We start from the raw sequence: 22,265 nt of genomic DNA on the forward strand, positions 1-22,265 counted from the left end.
TGTGATAAAAATTGCAAGACTTGGCAACACTGATTCCTATTGGGTGGTACATTGCAGGGATGACATATGAAAATAAAGCTTGTGGTAATGAAAGTGTGGGGTAAAGTGCACACATGGTATATACTAAACAAGCTCATTGCTAGGGAACTGCAAAGGTTATACTACCTCTGATCTCCCCACTCAAACTTCTCCCCAATGATGCAGAGAGCACGGCCAGGCCAAACCTCAGAAACCAGACTGTAATTTTGTTTATGACATCACACTTACAGCGTGTCTTGATCCTCCAAAATGCTGAACGTTGTTCTGAATATAGGAAAGCACCTGTGTGCTCAAAGTTAAGCATGTGCTTAATTGCTTTGCTGGATGGAGGCCAGAATGCTCAGCATCTTTCAGGTTCAAGCCCTTTGTGGATCATTGTGGAGATGATATCAAGAGGATATCAACGTCAACACAGAAAGAAGCCAAAAGATCAGTGACAACAGCATAAGAGATTCTGTTCCCTTGTGAATATCCCTTGTAATAAAGAGCAAAAAATAAAGAAAATATTATAAATGAAACTGGCAGCAACACCTATAATTATGATCACCTAACTTTCTCCATTATAAGACCTGTTTTCAGTTGCCTATAACTTTGCCAAATTTTAAAGTTCATTTGGGCTGAAATTTTCCATGTTGGGGGTGTCCCTCGGGCAGAATTTTTTGGGAAGTTTCCGCGAGAACAGTTCAGCCATTTCCAAGAATGATGTTAGGAGACAACACATTGTTTTGCAATCGTCAAAAAATTCTCCCCACCATCATGGTGAGGAGCTCTAACACACCCATATTTTGGAGAAGGAATTTGAAATTTTGCTGGGGTTCACCCTGCAGTCAGTGAAGTGCCTTTTGATATCCCTGTGAGAATCTACTCAAGCTTGGCTTAATTACAAGCTTCTGAAAATCATTTTTTGCACATACCAGTAGAGACTTAGTGACTGACAACTAAATTATACAAAGATTTCATAGGAATTGTTAGGCTATATCAGACCTGTGGGCGGTCTAGTCCAATATCCTGTCTCCAACAGTGGTCAGCACCAGATGCTTCAGAATAAGGTACAAGAAACCCCTCAGCGGGCTGATGTGGGATAATTTATCCCTCCAGGAAGGTCTCATCCTTATCCCTAATAGTTTGAAAAATATTATCAGAATGTCTGTCAGCAGTTCAGTTTTCAACCTTGCTTTCAGAAGTTTATAACTCAGCCATAAAAATTCCTTTCAGACTGAAATCCAGCATACGATGTCTCAGTCCAGAAGTCAAATTTTATACAGATTTTTTTTAAGTGAGCTGTTTTTAAGTTACAGAACTAGAAGAAAAAATAGTTTTACTAATTTGGGACACTTTACTCATTTAGCACTTTCATAACTCAGTAATAGATGTATTTTTCAAAAAGATAATTTGCAAGCTGTCTGCTTCAGGTGTAGATCAGGCCCTTCAATGAAACTCAAGTACTTAAACCCCCAAAGTCATTAACACATTAACAGGAGATTCTATTTCTATGGGACTGATGTGAAATAACAGTTAATAATAGTAGGGTGTGTGTATGAAATAATATGAATAAAAACAAGCATTAGGGTCTAGGAAATGCATTTGGATTTAATACAGTATCTAAATATATGTTTTTAAAAAGACCATGGACCAAATCCTTCAGTCCTTACTTTGGCATCACCCACATTGTAGTCAATAGGCCAAATATTGGTTCTGTTCAAATCAAGAATCAATGTCCCTCTCCCAACGCTCCTAGAGTCAGAAGAACGCGTCCCCCCAATAATCGTCAGCGAAGTCCGAAGCGCACTACACCAGATGAAGAAGGGAAAAGCTCCAGGCAAAGATGGAATAACATCAAAAATGATTTCCGCAGGTGGCAAAAAACTTTGGAAGGCCCTCGCTTTAAGATTCAGTCGATATCGTGAAGAAGGAAAAATACCATCAAGTTGGAGGGACTAGAATACCATCTTGCAGTACAAGGAGGGGGATCGAGAAAATCTTAAGAACTATCACTCTATATGCCTGCTCTCTCATATCTATAAACTCTTTACAGAGGTGATAACGAACCGACTCTTGCAGAGTCTGGATGAACAACAGCCGAGAGAGCAGGCAGTATTTCGAAGAAATTTAAGCACGACCGACCATATATTTACCTTTAGCCAGTTTCTAGAAAGAGCGAGGGAATACAAACTCCCGCTGTGCATTGCTTTTGTCGACTATGAAAAGGCCTTTGATAGCGTCAAGTTCAATGCAATATTAAAGGCGCTCGCAGAGCAGGGCGTTAATACGCAGTACATCAGTTTGTTGAAGGAAGCGAATACTGGATGTACAACAGACCTTAATCTCCTCCACATCCCAATCGAGAAAGGCATAAAGCAAGGAGATACGATTTCACCAAAACTATTTACCACCTGCCTTGAAATGGTTATGAACAAGATCAGTTGGAGGAGTGGTGTTAATATAAATGGAGAACGATTATCTCATCTCAGATTCACGGATGACATTGTACTAATTGCCGAAAGCACCAACCAACTGCAGAGCATGCTATGAAGACTCAGTTCTATAGAGCAGCATGAGTAAAAGAGCTACACAGTGGGGATATCTATGAGGAACAAGGGAGCAGTGAAAGATGACTCCTAGGTTGTGAAGCAGAAGATGGGCCACTTTCAGCTGCTCTTATAGGACCATGGTAGTCCCCATTGCTATTATGCTTCCCCTTTTGATGGATGATATCTAGCAACCTTGCCCCTGCTCTGTCCCTGGAGTACTCTCAAACTGTCCCCTATTCCCTTCCTTCAGCAGTTTGGGGTTGGCATGATTTGCCCTACTGGGAGCTTTGGTTGAGTAAATAATACAGGATACATCCTAAAAAATACTAATGGCAACCCTTATTCATGCTGATGAGCGCTTATTTATGAGAGCAGATTGGTTAATTTCAGTGAGTCTATTTGTGTGAATAAGTGCTCACCAATCTAAGTGTTGAACAGTTGGCCTCTAAGTATCTATATTTCAAAGCAGCATCAGTGAACTCTAAAATTGTACCCAAATTCTTCATGTCTACAGGTTTGGCGCACAGTGTTTTGTATCTATGTTTTTGTGCCCTACAACCAGCAGTTGTTTTGCAACTTCCATTTCCCAAACAAATCTGAATTTCTGCATGTGCAAAAATTTGTCACACAAAAAACTGCAGGTGCAATTTGAAAGGTTTGTTTAGAAAATTCAGGCCAAGGTATCCTTTCCCAAAGAGCTAATATAATGCACTGAATAAAAAGTTCACATTTTAAAAAAGTATCAGAATATATACCAGTATAGATAAGGTCCATTACACTAAAGGGTTTAATCAGTAATGGTCAAATTCTACCACCCTTATTCATATGGTGTAGTACCTTACTCTGTGAGTAGTCCCATTGGTTTAGCTAGGAATTTTGACAGAATAGCGTACCACTCAGTGTAAGAGTGACAGTCAAGCCTTTAAGCATTTACCACTTGTGGTTATTCTGCATATACACTCATATTTCCTCATTTCTGTATCTAGATTGTTGCGGAGTGTTTGTGTGGTTTTGCTGCTGTACATATTTGCTCTGATTTAAAAAGCTGTAATTCTTGGGTCATTTTAATTGTGAGAAAATTGTGTTCCAACACTTTTTGACAATTGAAGGAAATGACAATAAAAAACTCTACTTGCTAAACACACATGCATATCGCCACCTATATTTTTGCTAAATAAATTTGTGTGAGCTGCAGGAAGTAAACGAACTCCCTTCCTGGTAAGAAATCCATATGCTCTTTGAGTCATGTTTGTTTGGTCACTAGCTGAAGTCCACTAGGAGTTTTATTATTGCTATTGATTTTATGTGGAAGGCATTTAGATACTGCAGCAATGGATGGTAGTATAAAAGCCTGCTAGATAGACAATTGATAGATCTGAAAAAACAAAGCCATTTTTGATATCTATTTATCATGAGCTTGTTGATGGGATATGACACATCCATACTGATTCAGAGAGGGAAAAAAGATGGTCAATGGCTAACCAGACAGATGCAATAATAATTCTTCTTAGTAATATGTTGTCTTCATATAAAAACCTGAGTGCTAGTCACAGCTTAATGCTACAAAAACAACAAGGAGTCCAGTGGCACCTTAAAGACTAACACATTGATTTGGGCATAAGCTTTCGTGGGTAAAAAACCTCACTTCTTCAGATGCTACAGTGATTAAGGCCTTTTGAGATAGATAAATAGCTAGGTCTCATAATGAAAATTAATTAAGCCTCAAAACACGCTTGTCAGGTAGGTAAATATTATCAACACCAATTAAATATAGGGAAACTGATAGATACAGAAGTTAAGTTGCTCGCTCATGGTCACAGTGAGTTAGTTAGCTCTGGGGACGATTTTCTGTTCTCCTAGTTCCTAGACTCGTGTTCTGCTCATTCGTCATTCTCCCACCTGAATTTTATTATACGGATGCAATGAGATGTAATTGCTCAAAACAGTCATTGAAATCAAGTGATTAAATATTTCTCATATTAGTTATTTTAATAGGTATTTCTATGACAGACTTTTCAGAACTATTAAGGATAGCAGTTCTTCTGACTTACACCTATTTTACACCAGGATAATTCTGTTGATTTCAGTGACTTACTCCTAATTTACCCTAGAGTGAGAGGTGAATCAGTCCCTTCCCATCTATGAAGTCTTTCTCATATAATACATGTAGGCAGTTTAAAAGTAACATAAGGAAATACTTCTTCACATGATGCACAGTCAACCTGTGGAACTCATTGCCAGGGGATGCTGTAAATGCCAAAAATATAACTGGCTTAAAAAAAGAATAAGAGAAGTTCATGGAGGATAGGTCAATCAATGGCTTTTAGCCAAGATGGTCAGGGATGCAAACCCATAATCTTGGTGTCCCTAAACCTCTTATTTAGCGTGTGCATAGTCGTCTAGCCAAGCGATGACATCTTCAGTGGCATGATGCAGTTCTTCTAGGCCACTGCTGAACCTAGTCAGCAGGCATTCATTGACAATGTGCGTCATCATCTCTGTTGCACCACAGCTGCACAAAGGGCTGTCATGAAGGCCCCAGCGATTGGATGATACCATAATCGGCAACGTGACGGCAAATGTGCAGACAGTGGTTTAGGGGCAATGGATCAGTGTCCTTGTTGTGCCACCTGCCAGTACCTGACAACAGTCAGGGAACTTAATGATCCAACCAGCGAACCGAATTCCACGGGGACCAGCTCAACAAATCCCAGCACTGTTGTCACTGACAATCCCAACATGCAGCCCGGTGCCTTCTATGTCATTGGTCCAGCTTTATGTGTGTTACAACTCAACGTGGAGGGTTTGTCGGCTGCCAAGTGTGATTTATCTAAACCTCTGACTGCTAGAAGCTGGGAATGGACAACAGGGGATGGATCACTTGATAAATTGCCCTGCTCTGGTCACTCCCACTGAAGCATCTGGCTCCAGCCACTGTCAGAAGATAGGATACTGGGTTAGATGGGCCATTGGTCTGATTCAGTATGTATTTCTGATGTTCGTTTTCTTCATATTGTCATTATAATACATGAAATTACCAGTACAGTTAATCAGAAAAATCTACTTGAGAGTCAGGGGTTTTGAATGTAAAACAAGAGAATGTTGGGTGATGATTCTCTATCCTTACCTCATCCTATTGTATTTCAGCCAATTTCAACCTTTTGTATTTCATGTGTTAACTCCCACTGAAAGTCCTGGGAATTCTCTGTGTAAAAATGCTGAAGGAGCAGATGATTTGCCATATCAGATTAGACCACTAATCTCTTCCATTGACCCATTTATCTTCTCCATGATTCCTTGATCACCACACTATTCATCTAGGTTTTTGTACTTGCACTCATAACTGTAGTCTCTTGAGCTCCCTCCACTGAGAACCAAAGAACATTAAGTGGCTATTTCAAAGTCTAGCATGGTTTTATTCCACTGTTCCAATAGCCCGTCAGATTTTTCCCCCTTCATCTTCCCACTAGTGTTTCTTCCTTTTCTTTCTGTTTCTCGCTCCTGCTCTTTCTATGTCCTGCCTCTTCCCCCACACCTGGCTCTTGGATATTATTTATTGTTTGGATTCTAGTAGTGGCCACAATGTGCTAGGCAAAGTTCTCTCTCTCTCTCTCTCTCTCTCTCTCACACACACACACACACACACACACACACGCACACACATGCCACAATGTACTAGGCGATGTACACTCACAAACATACACACACGGAAGACAGTCCCAGCCCCAAGGAGCTTATGATTTAAGGCAGGCAATATACTCTGTGTGGGATAGCAGGATACAATCTCAGTATGTACAGTTTTGATACATATCATATACATTTTTGTATATATATTGGGATTGGGTTTTGTTTTTATTAAATTCCCATCAACCAGACCCTACTGCCCCTCAGCCTGTTCATTATTAGTTGGCCAGTTTCTTGAAAGCATCATGGAAGACGTGGGTCATGATGAGAGTTTTCGTTTTTGCATTTGGTGTTGCTATTGTGGCAAAGCTAAGCTAACACAAGAACAAGGGTGTACGGGGAGATTTTGGCAATTCAGTAAAGTGCCTGAAACCACTATGGCTTATTGCTAAAAACAGCCTAGTCAGCAGTCTCAGCTTAACCAAGGCAGGAAGGGAGGGTTTTTTTGGGTGTCACAGAAAAGGCAGCTTGACCCCGCGTCCTTCCCGATAAGAATTGTGTTGAAGTTGCTGATACATGCATTTTAGAAGAGCAGGATGTGCCCCAGGAATGTCTATTGGGGCCTCAAGGCTGCAAACTCTGGAAAAACCCAAACCTGGTTAATCAATAATCAGAAGGAATCTCTTGCTTGACCATTGAAACTGCTTACTTAACAAGTTTTCTTTAAGGGACATGTCATTCTATTACTAATGTATAAATAAGGGGGGAAAGTTTGAGGTAGTTGAACTCGTTTGGGACTCTTTTGGGACTTGTTTGGACTCTCCCTCCAGATACATCTTGCGGTCCCCACTGGCAGACGGAAGATTTGGCCACTGGAAGCCTGCTGCTGTGTCACTCGAGAGCCACACTCAGCTTCGGTAATTATCAAGGGTTGGGGGTGTTTTACTAATCTGTTGCGGACGTGTATAAGTGCTTGAGACTAAGTAAAGTTTAGCTTTAAGTGAAAGCACTCTTGTGTTGTCCTGTTTGTGCCAGCCCTCTGTCGGTCGGACGGCCGTGTCTCCCCTGATTTATTTCCTGACACCTCCTCGCACAGAGTAAAGTTACCAAGAGCTTTGGGTTGAAAGAACCCCGGGTAACAAGGGGACAGTCAATGAAATTGAAAGGCAACACTTTAAAAACTGATACAAGATAATTTTTGCTCTTATACATAACACATAATCAACAAGTGGAACTCATTGACAGCAAATATCCTTGAGGCCAGGAGCTGAGTAAGATTTAAAAACAGATTAGACATTTATATTTTACTTACATATTTATTTAGTCTGGGATTTTTAAAGAAGGCTAAGGGAGTTAGGAGCCCCAACTCCCACTGAAAATTCCATCTGTAGAAGTCTAAACATACACAAGGCATCTATTTAGCAGTCTAGATAGTTTTGACACAAATTACCACCAGAAATAAATCAGGAAATATCTAGAACAAGCAGCTAGCCTCATGAACAATCCCTCCAAATCTTTCCACTAATTTTGGTCACCATCAAGACCCTCATACTTCCAAATCTCTACTAACCTGCAGCATGCCCTGAAAGTCAATATTTAAAATAATGAGAATATTCACAATTACGTCAAATAAGACTAAAATATTTTAAAGGGTATATAAACCCTTACACTTCACAGCATAAATCAACTACCAATTTATGAAGATTAGGAAGAAATATCCAGTGCATTAGTTTATTGCAGAATTATCCTCTATGGGATTTTTTCCACCTTCCTCTGTAGCATCTGATAGCTGCCTCTGTCAGAGACAGGACAACCCACTATATGGACCACAGTACTTACACAACATAGCCCCATAAACTTCTTGTACTCATTCTTCACTTCCTTCGCCCCAAATGCCTGAGTGAATAGGTGAGTCTTACATCATGCCCTGAAGACCAAAAGAATTGGTCTCTGAGGAACCATAGGCCCTCAGCTAATCTGTGACAAATATGGCGTAAATTCCTTGATAATATAGAGCAGATGGAAGAACAGGGGAGAAAATATTCCAGAATCCAGCATTCTCGACTGGCTATGCCCTGCCTCAAGTCCTGGAGACTGTCAGTAAAAATGCCTCAACTGATCTCAGCTATTACACTGGTTCATGAGAAAGGAGATGGGGCATCTCATGTAGTCAGTACCAAACAAAACAGGTTTTGATAGATTTAAAGCAACACTTTGACCTGTTCACAATTTTAAAATTATACTTTATCTAATTTAATCTGTTCATCTAATCTGTTCAACAGCATTTCTAAAGTGCCTGTTATCATTGTACGGTGGTGCTGAATTGAAACTGGCAGAATGGAAATGGGGCAGAGTAGCACAAAAATAAAATGTATCCTATTCTGTTTCCCAGTCACATAAATGCTCAAAGTGCTATACATGAGGAGCACCTTGTAAACAAAAGAAGGACTATTTAGAAAAGAGGGAAGAATATTCTCAGGAGCTTTGTTAAAGGCAGTGATTTATATTCAAAAGAAAGGCAGAAATGTGTAATAGTACACTGTGCATTATAGTCCACAGGGTACTTTACACTGGAATCTTAGTGCTGAAATCTAAAACATAAGGGACACGTTATTCCCTTAGATACATATGCACAACTCTTCGTGAAGTCAAGGAGAGCTGTAGTCTTATATTTAATGGTGCAATTTGGCCCTAAATATTTCAACATTTATCGAGGAAAAAAATAGCTACTCGCCATCAAAGATAATCAACGAAGTTTCGTCTGAAATGTAATGGACAGAGAACACCATCTGACATCAGAATTAAAGAAATAAATGTTTTGGGAAGATGAGACTGTAGATTCAGCGTTCTGTCTGCTCTGCATGGTCAAGTAACATTCATTTGTTTCAGGACGCTGAGGAAATTAAATCCTTAGCAACTTGTGGCTGATGTTATTTACTCTGAAGCCCAGGAGTAATTTGATGCAACTTCTTGGCACTGTTCCTGTGCTTCCAAAAATTACTGTTTTGAATGTCCTTAATTCTGGAAATTTTCATTCTACTAAACACAGGCCAGAAAGAAGTAATAGGGCTTTATGCAACTCTGCTTCTGTGAGCAGGGGGGAGCTGAGTCCTTTGGCTTATTCTCCCTACCCATCACAGGCCCACGGCCAGGGTCTATAGTAAGCCAGATGCATGAGTTGGGAAAGACAAGGGCTCAGAGTCCAGCTGCTCTCTGGGGCAAAGTCTGTCCCCAAATCCCTATTTTTTAAGGCTGAAGATTCTGAAATCTGAAAGTTTTGTTCAATCTACATTATATTCTAATTTGTATATTTGATTAATATCTTTTACTTCACATACATAAAAGACAGTAAATGTCCTGATTACCAGAACTTAAATTGTTATTATAGTAATTGCTATGCTTCTGGCTGACTTTGGCACATCTCCTAGCTGGGCTCCTAGCTTGGGCTGCTCCATGCTCTGTGGTTGGAAGGAACTCTGGCTGGCTATGTTTGCTCCTCCCTAGCTAGGGAGCCCTGGGTGGTGCTGCCTGATTACTGCTCACAGTTTAGCGACAGTATTCCACTTTTGCTTTAGTCATAGCTCCAGATGTATGGCAAATAGGGGGACTATTCACCAGGCTTTACTCTTCAACGTTTGAGCCCTCCTGGTTGGGGCTCTTTAATCATAGAGATCTCTCTAGAGTAATTCTATCTCTAGAGATACAATCTAGAATGTCTTCTTTGCATTCCAAATCAGGAAATTGATACACCTTGGTGAGACCAGGTCAGGAAGCAGCTAGAATCAGGAGGTTGAGCAGATTTGTAAATCTTTGGGGCAAATCAGAGTAAGTTAGGCTTTGTCTGTACTTGGGAGTCAGCTGCTGGTACAACTGCACCAGTGCAAACATGGAAAGCTACATTTGCTTGGAACACTGTATAGATTCATAGATTCATAGATTCTAGGACTGGAAGGGACCTCGAGAGGTCATCGAGTCCAGTCCCCTGCCCGCATGGCAGGACCAAATACCGTCTAGACCATCCCTGATAGACATTTATCTAACCTACTCTTAAATATCTCCAGAGATGGAGATTCCACAACCTCCCTAGGCAATTTATTCCAGTGTTTAACCACCCTGACAGTTAGGAACTTTTTCCTAATGTCCAACCTAGACCTCCCTTGCTACAGTTTAAACCCATTGCTTCTGGTGGGGCAAATACTCAGTTGGGGCAAATTATGATATTTATTTTCATTGGTGCAGCGATATTGGCTGTTAATTGAATTGTGGCATGTGGCTAACTCCAAGTTGTAGACGAGTCCTTACTTCAGATTAAGTATACAGTAGTGTACACAAGTTCCTAGTGGTACTGAAATTAGGGGTGCTACCACACCCCCTGTCTTAAAGTAGTAATAACAAACAACAAATACATGTTTCCTTCATCAGCACCCTCACTATAAAAATTGTTCCAGCACCCTCTAAGTTCCCCACATTGAACTTTCTGTGGAGACCATGGCAATACATCTTGTGCAGGCTACATCTTGTGCAAGCTGAGGAGTGGCAGGGAGCTAGGTAGGAGAAAGGAGCAGGTGGCAGTGCATAAGCATTAGGTCTCTGCATGCCCTTGCCTCCAGTGGATTCCCTGAGATCAACAAAGTCAGTCTGGACCACAACTGCAACTTTAGCTTTTGCTATTTGTTTCAACTGCAGTGGTATGTTGCTTATGTGTATGTGTTTGGCACGTGGGCTGATAGAAGTGAGGGTGTATGTATGTAACATCATAATTACAAATTGAGGCTCTAGGCCAGTGGTTCTCAAATTAGGGCTGCTGCTTGTTCAGGGAAAGCCCCTGGTGGGCCGGGCCGGTTTGTTTACCTGCTGCATCCGCAGGTTCGGCAGATCGCAGCTCCCAGTGGCCACGGTTCACCATTCCAGGCCAATGGGGGCGGTGGGAAGTGGTGGCAAGTACGTCCCTCCGCCCGCGCCGCTTCCCGCTGCCCCCATTGGCCTGGAGCAGCAAACCGTGGCCACTGGGAGCTGCGATCAGCCGAACCTGCGGACGCGGCAGGTAAACAAACCGGCCCGGCCTGCCAGGAACTTTCCCTGAACAAGCGGCGGCCCTAGTTTGAGAACCACTTCTCTAGGCCATATCTGGAGTACACAACACAACCGATCTGTCATAACAACATGTTGTGCTATCTAATGCTGTGTCTCCAAATTGTTAGTTTCCTCCAAATTGCTCCAGATCTTTAGTTTCCATCCTTTATTCCCTTTTGGCACAAAATACACCATTATTTTCACATCGTTCTTGTCTGAGCTCGTGATTTTATCCATATGAACCAGAAGCGAATAAAAGTTGGCAACTGCATACCTATTATATTATAGAGTACACTTTAATCAGCACCCTAATAAACAGCACACCCAGTTAACTGGGACAATTGCCAGGGACTGAGCGGATTTAGCTCACTGCACTTCAGTGACTGTAAATGATGGATAAGTAGCATGCTTGTTGCTGTTGTCTGCAAACTTATTTGTAGTAGTTAGCAGGTGAGAATTGGTGTTTGCTGGCATACAGTTCCCACCCCTCTCCCCGCACTCTGTTCAGTTTATGTAAATTCTCTGCTCTGATGTACACCTCTACCTCGATATAACGCTGTCCTTGGGAGCCAAACAATCTCACTGTGTTATAGGTGAAACCACGTTATATCCAACTTGCTTTGAACCACTGGAGTGCGCGGCCCCGCCCCCCCCGGAGCACTGCTTTACCGTGTTATAGCCGAATTCATGTTATATCGGGTCGCATTATATCGGGGTAGAGGTGTATCTTTTAAAGGTAACTTTCTCTTACGGCAGCTGTTTAAAAATGGTTTAGTGATTTGTCTCTTATTCTTTTCAAAGCAACTGGTGAAACAGAAGTGGCTTCCACTGTAACACATTCCTATGACAGGTTTCAGAGTGGTAGCCGTGTTAGTCTGTATCAGCAAAAAGAACGAGGAGTACTTGTGGCACCTTAAAGACTAACACATTTATTTGGGCATAAGCTTTCGTGGGCTAAAACCCACTTCATCGGATGCATGCAGTGGTTTTAGCCCATGAAAGCTTATGCCCAAATAAATTTGTTAGTCTCTCAGATGCCACAAGTACGCCTCATTCTTTTTACATTCCTATGAGGCTTTGATAATCAAGATGATGGCTTAAGAACACAAGAATGGCCATACTGGGTCAGACCAAAGGTCCATCCAGCCCAGTATCCTGTCTACCGACAGTGACCAATGCCAGGTGTCCCAGAGGGAGTGAACCTAACAGGTAATGATAAAGTGATCTCTCTCCTGCCATCCATGTCCACCCTCTGACAAACAGAGGCTAGGGACACCATTCCTTACCCATCCTGGCTAATAGCCATTAATGGACTTCACCTCCATGAATTTATCTAGTTCTCTTTTAAATCCTGTTATAGTCCTAGCCTTCACAACCTCCTCAGGCAAGGAGTTCCACAGGTTGACTGTGCGCTGTGTGAAGAAGAACTTCCTTTTATTTGTTTTAAACCTGCTGCCCATTAATTTCATTTGGTGGCCCCTAGTTCTTATATTATGGGAACAAGTAAATAACTTTTCCTTATTCCCTTTCTCCTCACCACTCATGTTTTTATATACCTCTATCATATCCCCCTTTAGTCTCCTTTTTTCAAGCTGAAAAGTCCTAGCCTTTTTAATCTCTCCTCTTATGGGACCCATTCCAAACCCCTAATAATTTTAGTTGCCCTTCTCTGAACCTTTTCTAATGCCAGTATATCTTTTTTTGAGATGAGGAGACCACATCTGTACACAGTATTCAAGATGTGGGCGTACCATGGATTTATATAAGGGCAATAAGATATTCTTAGTTTGCATGTTTGTCTTTCCACCAGTCTGTCAATTCAGAGGACTCTACCTTACTGTGGAACTGCTGATGTATAAAGGGACACATACATGAAGAATTCTGCTGCAGCTTTCTAGAACTACCTTTGATATTATACACTGCATGTTGGCCATTCTTACTTTAAAGTAGTGTTCCTATGATGAGAAAAATCTGTATTTAAAAGTAAAACCTAGCACCTGAAACTGATATATGTTACAATTGACTACAAACACATGTGACATTTTTCTATAATTTGGACACCCTTTGCCAGAAAATTAAATAAAATTGAATACAGCAAACCTCTCTAATCCCCACATTCCTCCCAGATTGTTTCTACGGAGACTGTAAAGCATTAGTGAAAGCAAACAAAGTAAGTTACAAAAAAGGAGGGGGGGGGAGAAGAACCCTCAATAAGGCATCTTTAAAACGAGGGCCATCATGGTTCGGCAAAAGGTAGAAACGTTGGTATAATTAAAGGAGGACATCATTTGTAGGTCATTCTAAAAGAATTGTCCATGTTGCCATTCGGTTAGGCTTGTTGGCAGGAGGAAAAGAGACCACTTTGTCCTACTGCAGATGGTTCTTTATTAGTTGTGGCTTCTGTAGAGATTCTGGCCCCTCTTTGGAACATGGAGGATTTCTTTTATTACATATTCTGGACACTATCTTTTTTAAAAGATTTTTTTTCGCCAATGTGTGCAAAATCTCCTTGCACCAATGCTTCTGTACTGAAATTACTGTGCCAAAGGAATGCAAACGTCTAAGAGCAACAATGGTTCATTTTCCTTTAATGACTTTGTCGACAGGATGGAGACATTTTTGTGGTGTGATGAATTCACTTGGTCTCCCGTTGTGTTTTCCCCACATGCTTTGGAAACTCTCTCTTTCTCTAAGAAGTTATGTCCATCCACTCTGGCAAGAACTTCATTACTTTATATTCATTGTGCTTAAATGACACCCCAGTGGTACTGACCTTCTGGGATGACTGATGTAAATTATATGCTATGTAGGGGAAAATAAAATCTTTTTCTTACTTATGTTCTGCAGACCAATAAAAGTGAAAACAAATGACAGAGAAAATCAGGCTTATTCAAAAGTAAAACGTTGTATGTGTTATGGTTTCAGCAGACTCCAGTTTGTGAAAGCAACGAGACATTTCATAATGACTTATGTATCTTAAAGGTGACTTGCCAAGGGAAACGATGTTTGTGTCCTTTTTTGGTTCTTCATGATGCATAAAGAAAGCCTGAAATCATTTTAAGTCCCTATGAAGTTTAGTAAGAACTCAAGAGACTTATCCAACAGCAAGCATAGTACTTTTAACTGCACAAGCACTCAAGTGACTCTGAGACTGCTTAGGCTTCTGGAAACATGTAGTTGTCAATGGGCATGCTCATTCATTCCAATATATTTTGCTTGATTTATATATTAGAATTATCAGGAATATTAATCCTTGCCTTCCCTGTATATTTCCCACAGTACTCAACTGAGGACTACAGAACTGAAGTAAAAGCTTCCGATGGAAGGCAAGGATTGGGGAAGACTGCTAAATCTTTTTCAACTTGACAGATTTTTTTTTCTTTTTCAGGAGAATACTTGACAAAAATGATTTGTCAGGGGCTGTTTAGGTATCTGTAAATCTATCATGGGAGGGAACAGTCCCAGTCAGTGTCTCAGCTTCTCTGCTGTAACTCTGTTACTCTAAAAACCACCACCACCAGCAATGCTGGCCTTTTGCTACTCTGGTACTGTCAGTGCTTGGGCTGCTCTCAACTCTTCCTATACAATTGTAGGCACCAGCAGAAAGGAAGAGATGTTGAGATCACTCAGCTGGCTAGCTAGCTGTGAGTGGTAATATCTTCCAGTCTCCCCAAGATGTGTGAGTAGGAGGTAGAAATGGGATAGAAGGAGGGAAAGACATAGGAAGGAGGCAAACAGAAGGGGCTGATAGGGTATTGATAGGAGGGAGCAGGAAGAGAGGGTGCCTTTGGGGCATGCCATTGGTGGCAGAAGGGAACAGGATGGGGGGAGCATGAGGGAGCTATGGAAAAAAGATGAAAAGTTACTTCAAGATTAATTTCTAATAAGTCAGGATTCAGGCGGCCCTTTAAGGATTAATTTGCTGAATGCTAGCCCCACCCCCTTCAAAGAAAATTAGAACCTAAAATCTACTATAATGAACATACAGTTGTGCAGCCACCAGGCTAGTTTCTGAGGACAATTGTTCCTGGTAAAGTTTTTACATGATTGCCAACTGTACAAGAGTTTTAGTTAAATGGGTGATGACAAAAGAAAAATTATATCTATATCTATAGAGAGAGACTGTTTGATTAACAATCTTGTGAAGTCACAATCCCAAACAAGCCTTTAAAAAACATTTCATGCCTTTTTTACACATCCTAAAAAAAAAAAAAAAAATCACAAACATAATGTACTTTCTTATTTTATATTTTCTGGTTATCTTTGTTAATTCTATTTTACAGACTCTGCATAGGATTGTGGAGTGACAGGAATAACCCCGTGCACGTAGCCACTTAGCCATGTCAGTAGCAGTGTCACAAATCACATATTATTTGGGATAGTAGGTAGGCAGCTTCCAAGTAACTCTGATTCTAGTAGTCTGTAACAAAATAAGCTTCCCTTTTAGGAACCTGTTCCCTGTGCTAGAAAGTTGTTGAGACACTGGAGGGAATTCACAGAAAAGCAACACAAATTATTTGGAGGTGCAGAGGACAGAAGAATGGAATTATGAGGAAAAGTTAAAAGAGCTAAATATGTATATTTTGCTAATTAACACCTGGGAGAGGCAATGGTCATGATGCAGTATGCAAGTATTTGAAACAAGCAGATGTCAAGGACAGAGTTTAGGGTTTGTTTAGGGTTTAATAAGAGGGTATAATTAGGAGTCATGGGATGAAATTAGAGGGAAAATTTAGGACTTGGCTGCACACAGAAGTTGTATCACTTCAACTGTATTAGTATAAAATAGTACAATTCCATAGTATGGCTGTGTTTATACCAGTATAAGTGGGCTTATACCACTATAGTTTATTCCCATACAGGAAGGGGAATAAGGTATATCGGTATGTTATCTTTATGCCAGAATAACAGTGTCCAAACTAGGGGTTTTATATTTTATTGGTGTATCACACCTCCAACCAAAATAGTTATACTGGTACAAAATCCATGTACAAACCAGACCTTAGCTTAATATCCCCCAAAACCTTCCTGACGGGGATAGCTATTAAGCTGTGGAACAGTTTTCCTGCGAGACTCATCAGAAAACCCACTTTTTGGGACATTTAAACTTGCCCAGAAGCGAGGATCTTGCATCAAACCCTCATAGGTGAAGCATCACTTTGAGATGGAGCTATGTGTGTTTAGCAACCCTTTGAACACCCCTGGGTGCTTATTATTTTTAGATTCATTTTTGTCTCAGAGTCACTTGGACCCTTCCTTAAAGCCTGACATATACTACCTTCAGTACAGCCTGGTTCCTGTAGTGTCTAAGCCTCAGATACACCACCTGTAGTAGTGCCTAGCTACTAAAGGGTCTAGGCCTTAGATACATGACCTGCAGTAGTGCCTGGTTGCTATGGGGCAGTGAGTTTTAACCTTTTTTCATTTGCGGACCCCTAAAAAAATTTCAAATGAAGGTGCAGACCCCTCTGGAAATCTTAGTCTGTGGCCGCAGGGGTCCGCAAATCACAAATTGAAAACCGCTGTTCTATGGTAACAACCTTTTAGAGCTCCCACTTAGACCCCCCCACCCCCAGGTTGAAAACCACTGCTATCGGGTCTAAGCCTCAGACACATGATCTGCAGCAGTGCCTGGCTGCTATAGGGCCTCTCCTGTCTGCTGCGGGTGGAAGAGAAATCTTATAAGCATCTGACGTTATGGCAAGGGGCATAGCGTGATAGATCGGTGCCCTTTTAATGTCTAATGTAAATGCAACACATGGCACTTCCTAGCCAGGGGCCGAGAGGGGACCGTAGAGATGCCTGTAGAAGCACCTCCTGATGGCTCCAGGGTCTCTTCTGAAACCGGCGGGGGATACCCGAGCACCTCTAGGGGGTCTCCTACAAGCAGGGGCCTCCTCTGGGGGATCCCCCAGCTCTCCTCTCCCGCGCCACCCAGGCCGCCCCGCAGGGGGAAACCCCTTTCTGAGGGAAGCGGGAGCAGCGGCCGAGCCAGGGCTGGGCACAGCGCGGCCCGCCCCTGCTCCGCCCCCCCCCCCTCACGCGGGGCTCCAACCGCCGCCGGCCGCCCAGGGAGCAGCGGCGCGAGACGCCACACAGAAGATGGAGGCGCGGGTGCTCCGCAGCCGATGTGTGGCGGAACCGGCCCCTCCCCCGGCGGGCGGCGCCATTTTCCCCCTGGTCGGTTAGTCACCTAGAGCCGAGCGGCTGCTGAGAGGCCTCGGTTCCTCTCTCCGTGTCTGGTGGTAGGGGAAAGAGGACGGCGCAGCTCCCCTCTCCCCCTGTCCAACCGTCCCTCTGTCTCTGGACATCAGCCCACTGGGGTTAATTGGCCACCACCAGGCCAGGCTGCGCCTTCCTTCCTTGCACACCTCTGCGTCCAGCCCCGTGTGTCTGAGCCTTTGAGTGAGTCACCAGCAAGGGCGAGCGAACAGCGTGTTGCTATTGCCTAACTTAGCAGGGAGTTTATGGGGCTGTGGAGGTATTGACCCAAGGGATGTATTGCCTGGCTGCCTAGTAATCTTTTTTGGAGGGGGTGGTGGGGGGGGGGGGGGAGAGAGAGAGAGAGAAGGGGAGGGTTATGTGTGTTCCTGAGTCTTGCACCCTGCTGCAGGAATGTCTGCTAATGTGCCTTGGCCTCTGTTATCATGGTACTACGTCTCCCAGCGCCTGGGCTAGATACCACCCAGCGCTGTGCCACTTGCAGCCCAGGTCTGGGGAAAGCCTCTGCAGCTCCTTTCCTTGTAACGTTATCTGTTCCCTGGTACCAGATGCTAAAACCAAGCTGCCCCCCCCCTCCAGAATTGGCCATCTGTTGCAGGTGCCTGAATGTTTGGGGTGTCCAATCTGGGGTGCTTTGGGCCTGAATTTCAGAGGTGCTGAGCACCCACAACTCCACTTGATCTCGGTGGCAGCTGTAGATTCTCAACAAGTCTGAAATTCAGGTTCAAAGCACCCTAATAACTGAAAAAAGCAACAGAGGGTCCTGTGGCACTTTTGAGACTAACAGAAGTATTGGGAGCATAAGCCTTCATGGGTAAGAACCTCACTTCTTCAGATGCAAGACATAACTGAGGCACCCAGAACAGGTGACCACTCTGGGGAGTATGGGTACACGTAACTCCTCAGCCTGGTGGTCTGCATCCTGTTTCTCTCCTCTTCTCAATTTCCCTGGGGTTTACACTTATCGCTTACTAAATGTTTCACTATGCCCTATTTATATTCATGTTTGTAAACAACTTTGAAAATGTTTTTATAATTTATATAGAACAAGTTGCTGATGTCCAGTTACACTAAAAGTGTGCCAGGTACCGTTGAGTGTTGTTTTGTGATGGTGTTGTATCTTTGCCATTCTGAGAGTTTGGTGGTTTCTCTCGCCCACATTTTTTTTGGTGGGTGCAGGGGGATTGATGGATTTTTATTTAGATAGCCGTACAAGTGTGGTGTTTTATAGGTGAAGGGTCCAGACTTTGCAATGAATAAAAAACTACCTGTTCCCAGGTTCTGAGCATTTAATACATTCTCAAGTCCAAGAGAATGCATTTTTTTTTTCTGTTGAGCTCTTATAAATGTGCAGTGGTTTTCATTATCATTTACTAAACGTATTAAGATATGCTTTATATATTGGTCAGCAATTTCAGCTCTAGAAATTACACAAATGACTAAAACGCTTTGTGACCTATGAATGAAAAGAACTATATACATGCAAAGTATTTATTAAATATGCATTCCAGGAGAAAATGAGGTTTTGGGCAATATATTTAGCTTCAGGGTATGTCTACACTTAAAATGGTACATCAGGCAGCTGCAGTGCTTAAGCGTAGATGCTACCTATGCCAACAGGAGTGGGTCTCCCATCGGCATAGGCAATCCAGCTCCCCGAGAGACGGTAGTTAGGTCCACAGAAGAATTCTTCTGTTGACATAGCACTGTCTACAACTGGGTTAAGTCCGTATAGTTACCTCTCTCGGGGTTGTGGATTTTTCACATCCTTGAGCGATGTAGCTATACCAATATAAATTCCTAGTTTAGACCAGGACGTCCTGTAGCAACATTAAGGGTGTGTTGTGAGGTACTTCAGAAGATTTTTGTAGAACTGAGTTTACTTGAAGGGTTATAATTTGAACCAAATGGAAATTAGAAACAAATTCTGTTGATGAGGTATTTAGAGAATGCCTTCCTTTTGAAATATTCAGCTAAACTCCTATGTTCTTCTACCTGCTATGAGTCTTCTCCTCTCTCCCTTCACCTTCCTTTACTGTTTTAAGTTTATTATTTTTTACCATGGGCCAGATCCCAACTCCCATCGAAGCCAATGGAAATATTCCCATTGACTTCAGTGGGGTTTGCTCAGACCTCATGTTTGTAGATTGGTAACCTGTCTCTTATGATGACTTTTCATCTTGTTTGTTGTTGCTGCATTTGTAGTGAGAGTGGTGTCATAAGTAGTTTTGCCAACTCCTGAGATATTTGGTATGAGAATCTTAGCTTACTTTTTTTTTTTTTTAAAACATGAAATTTTGAAAGTTTGAACAGATGACCAGAGTATGCTCTGAAAGCTTGAAAACTAGAAGGCGAATAAAAAGAACCCTTCACATTTTTTTTATTTTGGGGGTCTGACTCATGTTTTTGGAACAATAGGGTTGACCATAAAGCTCAAGGTTTAATAGAATTCACCCAGCTCTTCAATATACAGGCTTATTTGCTAAGCCAAACAGTGTCACAACCAACTACATTGCTCTTATGGACTTAATTTTGAATAACGCAAAATGCGACTGTCTGAAACGTGATTAGTCAATTAGTAACTTGTCAGCATAAGCAAACTATAATTTAATAAACTACATGTGGTAGGAATTACATTTGCATAATAATTTTAGGCCATGTTGAGCACCTTTCTTGGTTGTTAATACCATCCCTACATGGATACCCTTAAGAAATAAGGCATGCTAGATTCTGCATTTCTGGGTGATAATAGCGTGCCTCAAGGGATGTGGTAAGACAGCAGGCCAAACCCAAGAAGTGTGATAATCCCACAGAAATTGTGTGGACTGTTTTGTTGCTATCATGAAGTCTACAAAGAAAATGGGGAAGGCAGTTAGCCATGTGCTTTTTCTGTTCTGGGCATTATTTAGTTGGTTATGACAAGAGTTTCTCAACCAGCAGGCCAGAGGCCCGTGGGGGGTCACAAGCAGGTTTTAGGGGGTCCTCCAAAATAAACCAGAAAGCAAGGCTGGCGTTAGACTCGCTGGGGACCAGGGCAGAAAGCTGAAGCCCGAGCCTGCCGTGTGGGGCTGAAGCCTAAGCAACGTAGTTTCATGGGGCCCCCTGTGACTTGGGGCCCCGGGCAGTTGCCCTACTTGTTACCCCCTAAGACCAGCTCTGTCTTCTAATCTACTGGATATGCAGAAAAACAGTTGTTGTGGCACAGGTGGGCCACAGAATTTTTATAGCATGTTGGGGGGTTCCTCAGAAAGAAAAAGGTTGAGAACCCCTGGGTTATGAGATCCTTGGTAACTAGTCAGAAATCTGTCTCTCCAAAGTACTGAAACTTAAGTTGATGCCTTTGTGGGAAACTATATTTTGCTAGACCAATTTACATTTTGTATTTAATAAAAAGATCAGCAGTAATGCTAAAAATCATGATTAGTTTCCATGGCACTGTTAAATGTACAGAATAATTTTATTCATAAGTAATCTTCTAGCCCCCTTCCTAGCCAAGCACTTTCACATGCTTGGGGTATTCCAAAATATAATTAAAATGTTCTCAAAGCTAGCAAAATATTTGTAATCAAAACAACACCTTAAAACTTTCAACAGGAAAATGAAAAAGGAATAATGGGAGGTAGTAAACAAGAGGTTAATCGGTGGTGGGGGAAAGGGAAAAAGGTGGTTATTTTCAAAAGCACCCAATGTTTGCTTATTGCTGCTGCTATGAAGTTGATAGTAAAACTCTCAATGACTTGAGTGGGAGCTGTTAGCCCAATTCGGAGAGCTCTTGAAAGTCTCACTCTAAATGTTTAAAAGTGAACAAAAGGATGTTTGCTCCCATTGTCAGACACTGAAACAGATGTCAAAACAGAACAAATATTATGTGTTAGGATATGCTGCTGCAAAGACCTGGTGGCTCACAGGCTTCATGTGTTATGGTGGGATCCGTAAAAGGGGATGTATTGACTACCAATAAAGTATGACTAAATTTAACTTTTTAATTACTCTTTATTATTATGGAATCATAGAAATGTAGGCCCAGAGGGGACCTTGAGAGGTCATCTAGTCCAGCCCCCTGCACTGAGGCTGCACCAAGTATACCTCCTAGACCATCCCTAAGAGGTGTTTGTCTAAGCCAGTGGTCCCCGATGTGGTGCCTGCGGGCGCCATGGCATCTATGTGCGCCCACGTACTGGCCGGCGGACGAGCATCCGCCAAAATGCCGCCGACAAGCAGCGTCATCCAGAGGTGTCGCCGCTGAAATGCCGCCGAAAATCAGCGGCATTTCAGCGGCGACACCTCTGGATGACGCTGCTTGTCGGCGGCATTTCAGCGGCGACGCCTATTGATGTTGCCGCTTCTTGGTGGCATTTCAGCGGATGCTCGTCCGCTGGCCACGGTCCGCGGTGGCTCATCGTCTGGCACCTGCCAGACGAAAAAGGTTGGGGACCACTGGTCTAAGCTGTTGTTAATAACCTCCAATGATGGGGATTCCACAACCTCCCTTGAAAGCCTGTTCTAGAACTTAGCTATTCTGATAGAAAGTTTTTCCTGATCTCTAACTGAAATCTCCCTTGCTGACGATCAAGGGACTTCTTGTCCCCTTCAGTGGACGTGGAGAGCAATTGATCAAATACACTTAGGGCTCATAAGAGCACGGTGAAGACTTTTATAGGTTTCCCCCCTCAGTATTTTCTCAAAATTAAATGTGTCCAGGTTTTTTAAACCTTTCCTCATAGATGAAGTTTTCTAAACTATTTATAACTTTTGTTGCTCTCCTCTGAACTATCT

General features: G+C 42.3%; 2 protein-coding genes across 5 annotated transcripts in view; one reads left to right on the plus strand and one right to left on the minus strand.

Annotated features, from left to right (window-relative positions):
• RUNX2 (RUNX family transcription factor 2) overlaps positions 1-22,265 on the minus strand; it is a 192,361-nt gene that overhangs the window by 113,215 nt on the left and 56,881 nt on the right. The gene's annotated exons all lie outside the window — the stretch shown is intronic.
• The window catches only part of SUPT3H (SPT3 homolog, SAGA and STAGA complex component), a 445,162-nt gene continuing 440,358 nt past the window's right edge, over positions 17,462-22,265 (plus strand). For both annotated transcript variants that reach the window (XM_054021899.1, XM_054021900.1), the window contains exon 1: positions 17,462-17,672. The gene's annotated coding sequence lies outside the window, so the exon portion shown is untranslated. The remainder of the gene's footprint in view (positions 17,673-22,265) is intronic.

This window comes from Malaclemys terrapin, chromosome 3 (genome assembly GCF_027887155.1).
Source record: "Malaclemys terrapin pileata isolate rMalTer1 chromosome 3, rMalTer1.hap1, whole genome shotgun sequence".
In the NCBI taxonomy this organism is placed as follows: Eukaryota; Metazoa; Chordata; order Testudines; family Emydidae; genus Malaclemys; species Malaclemys terrapin.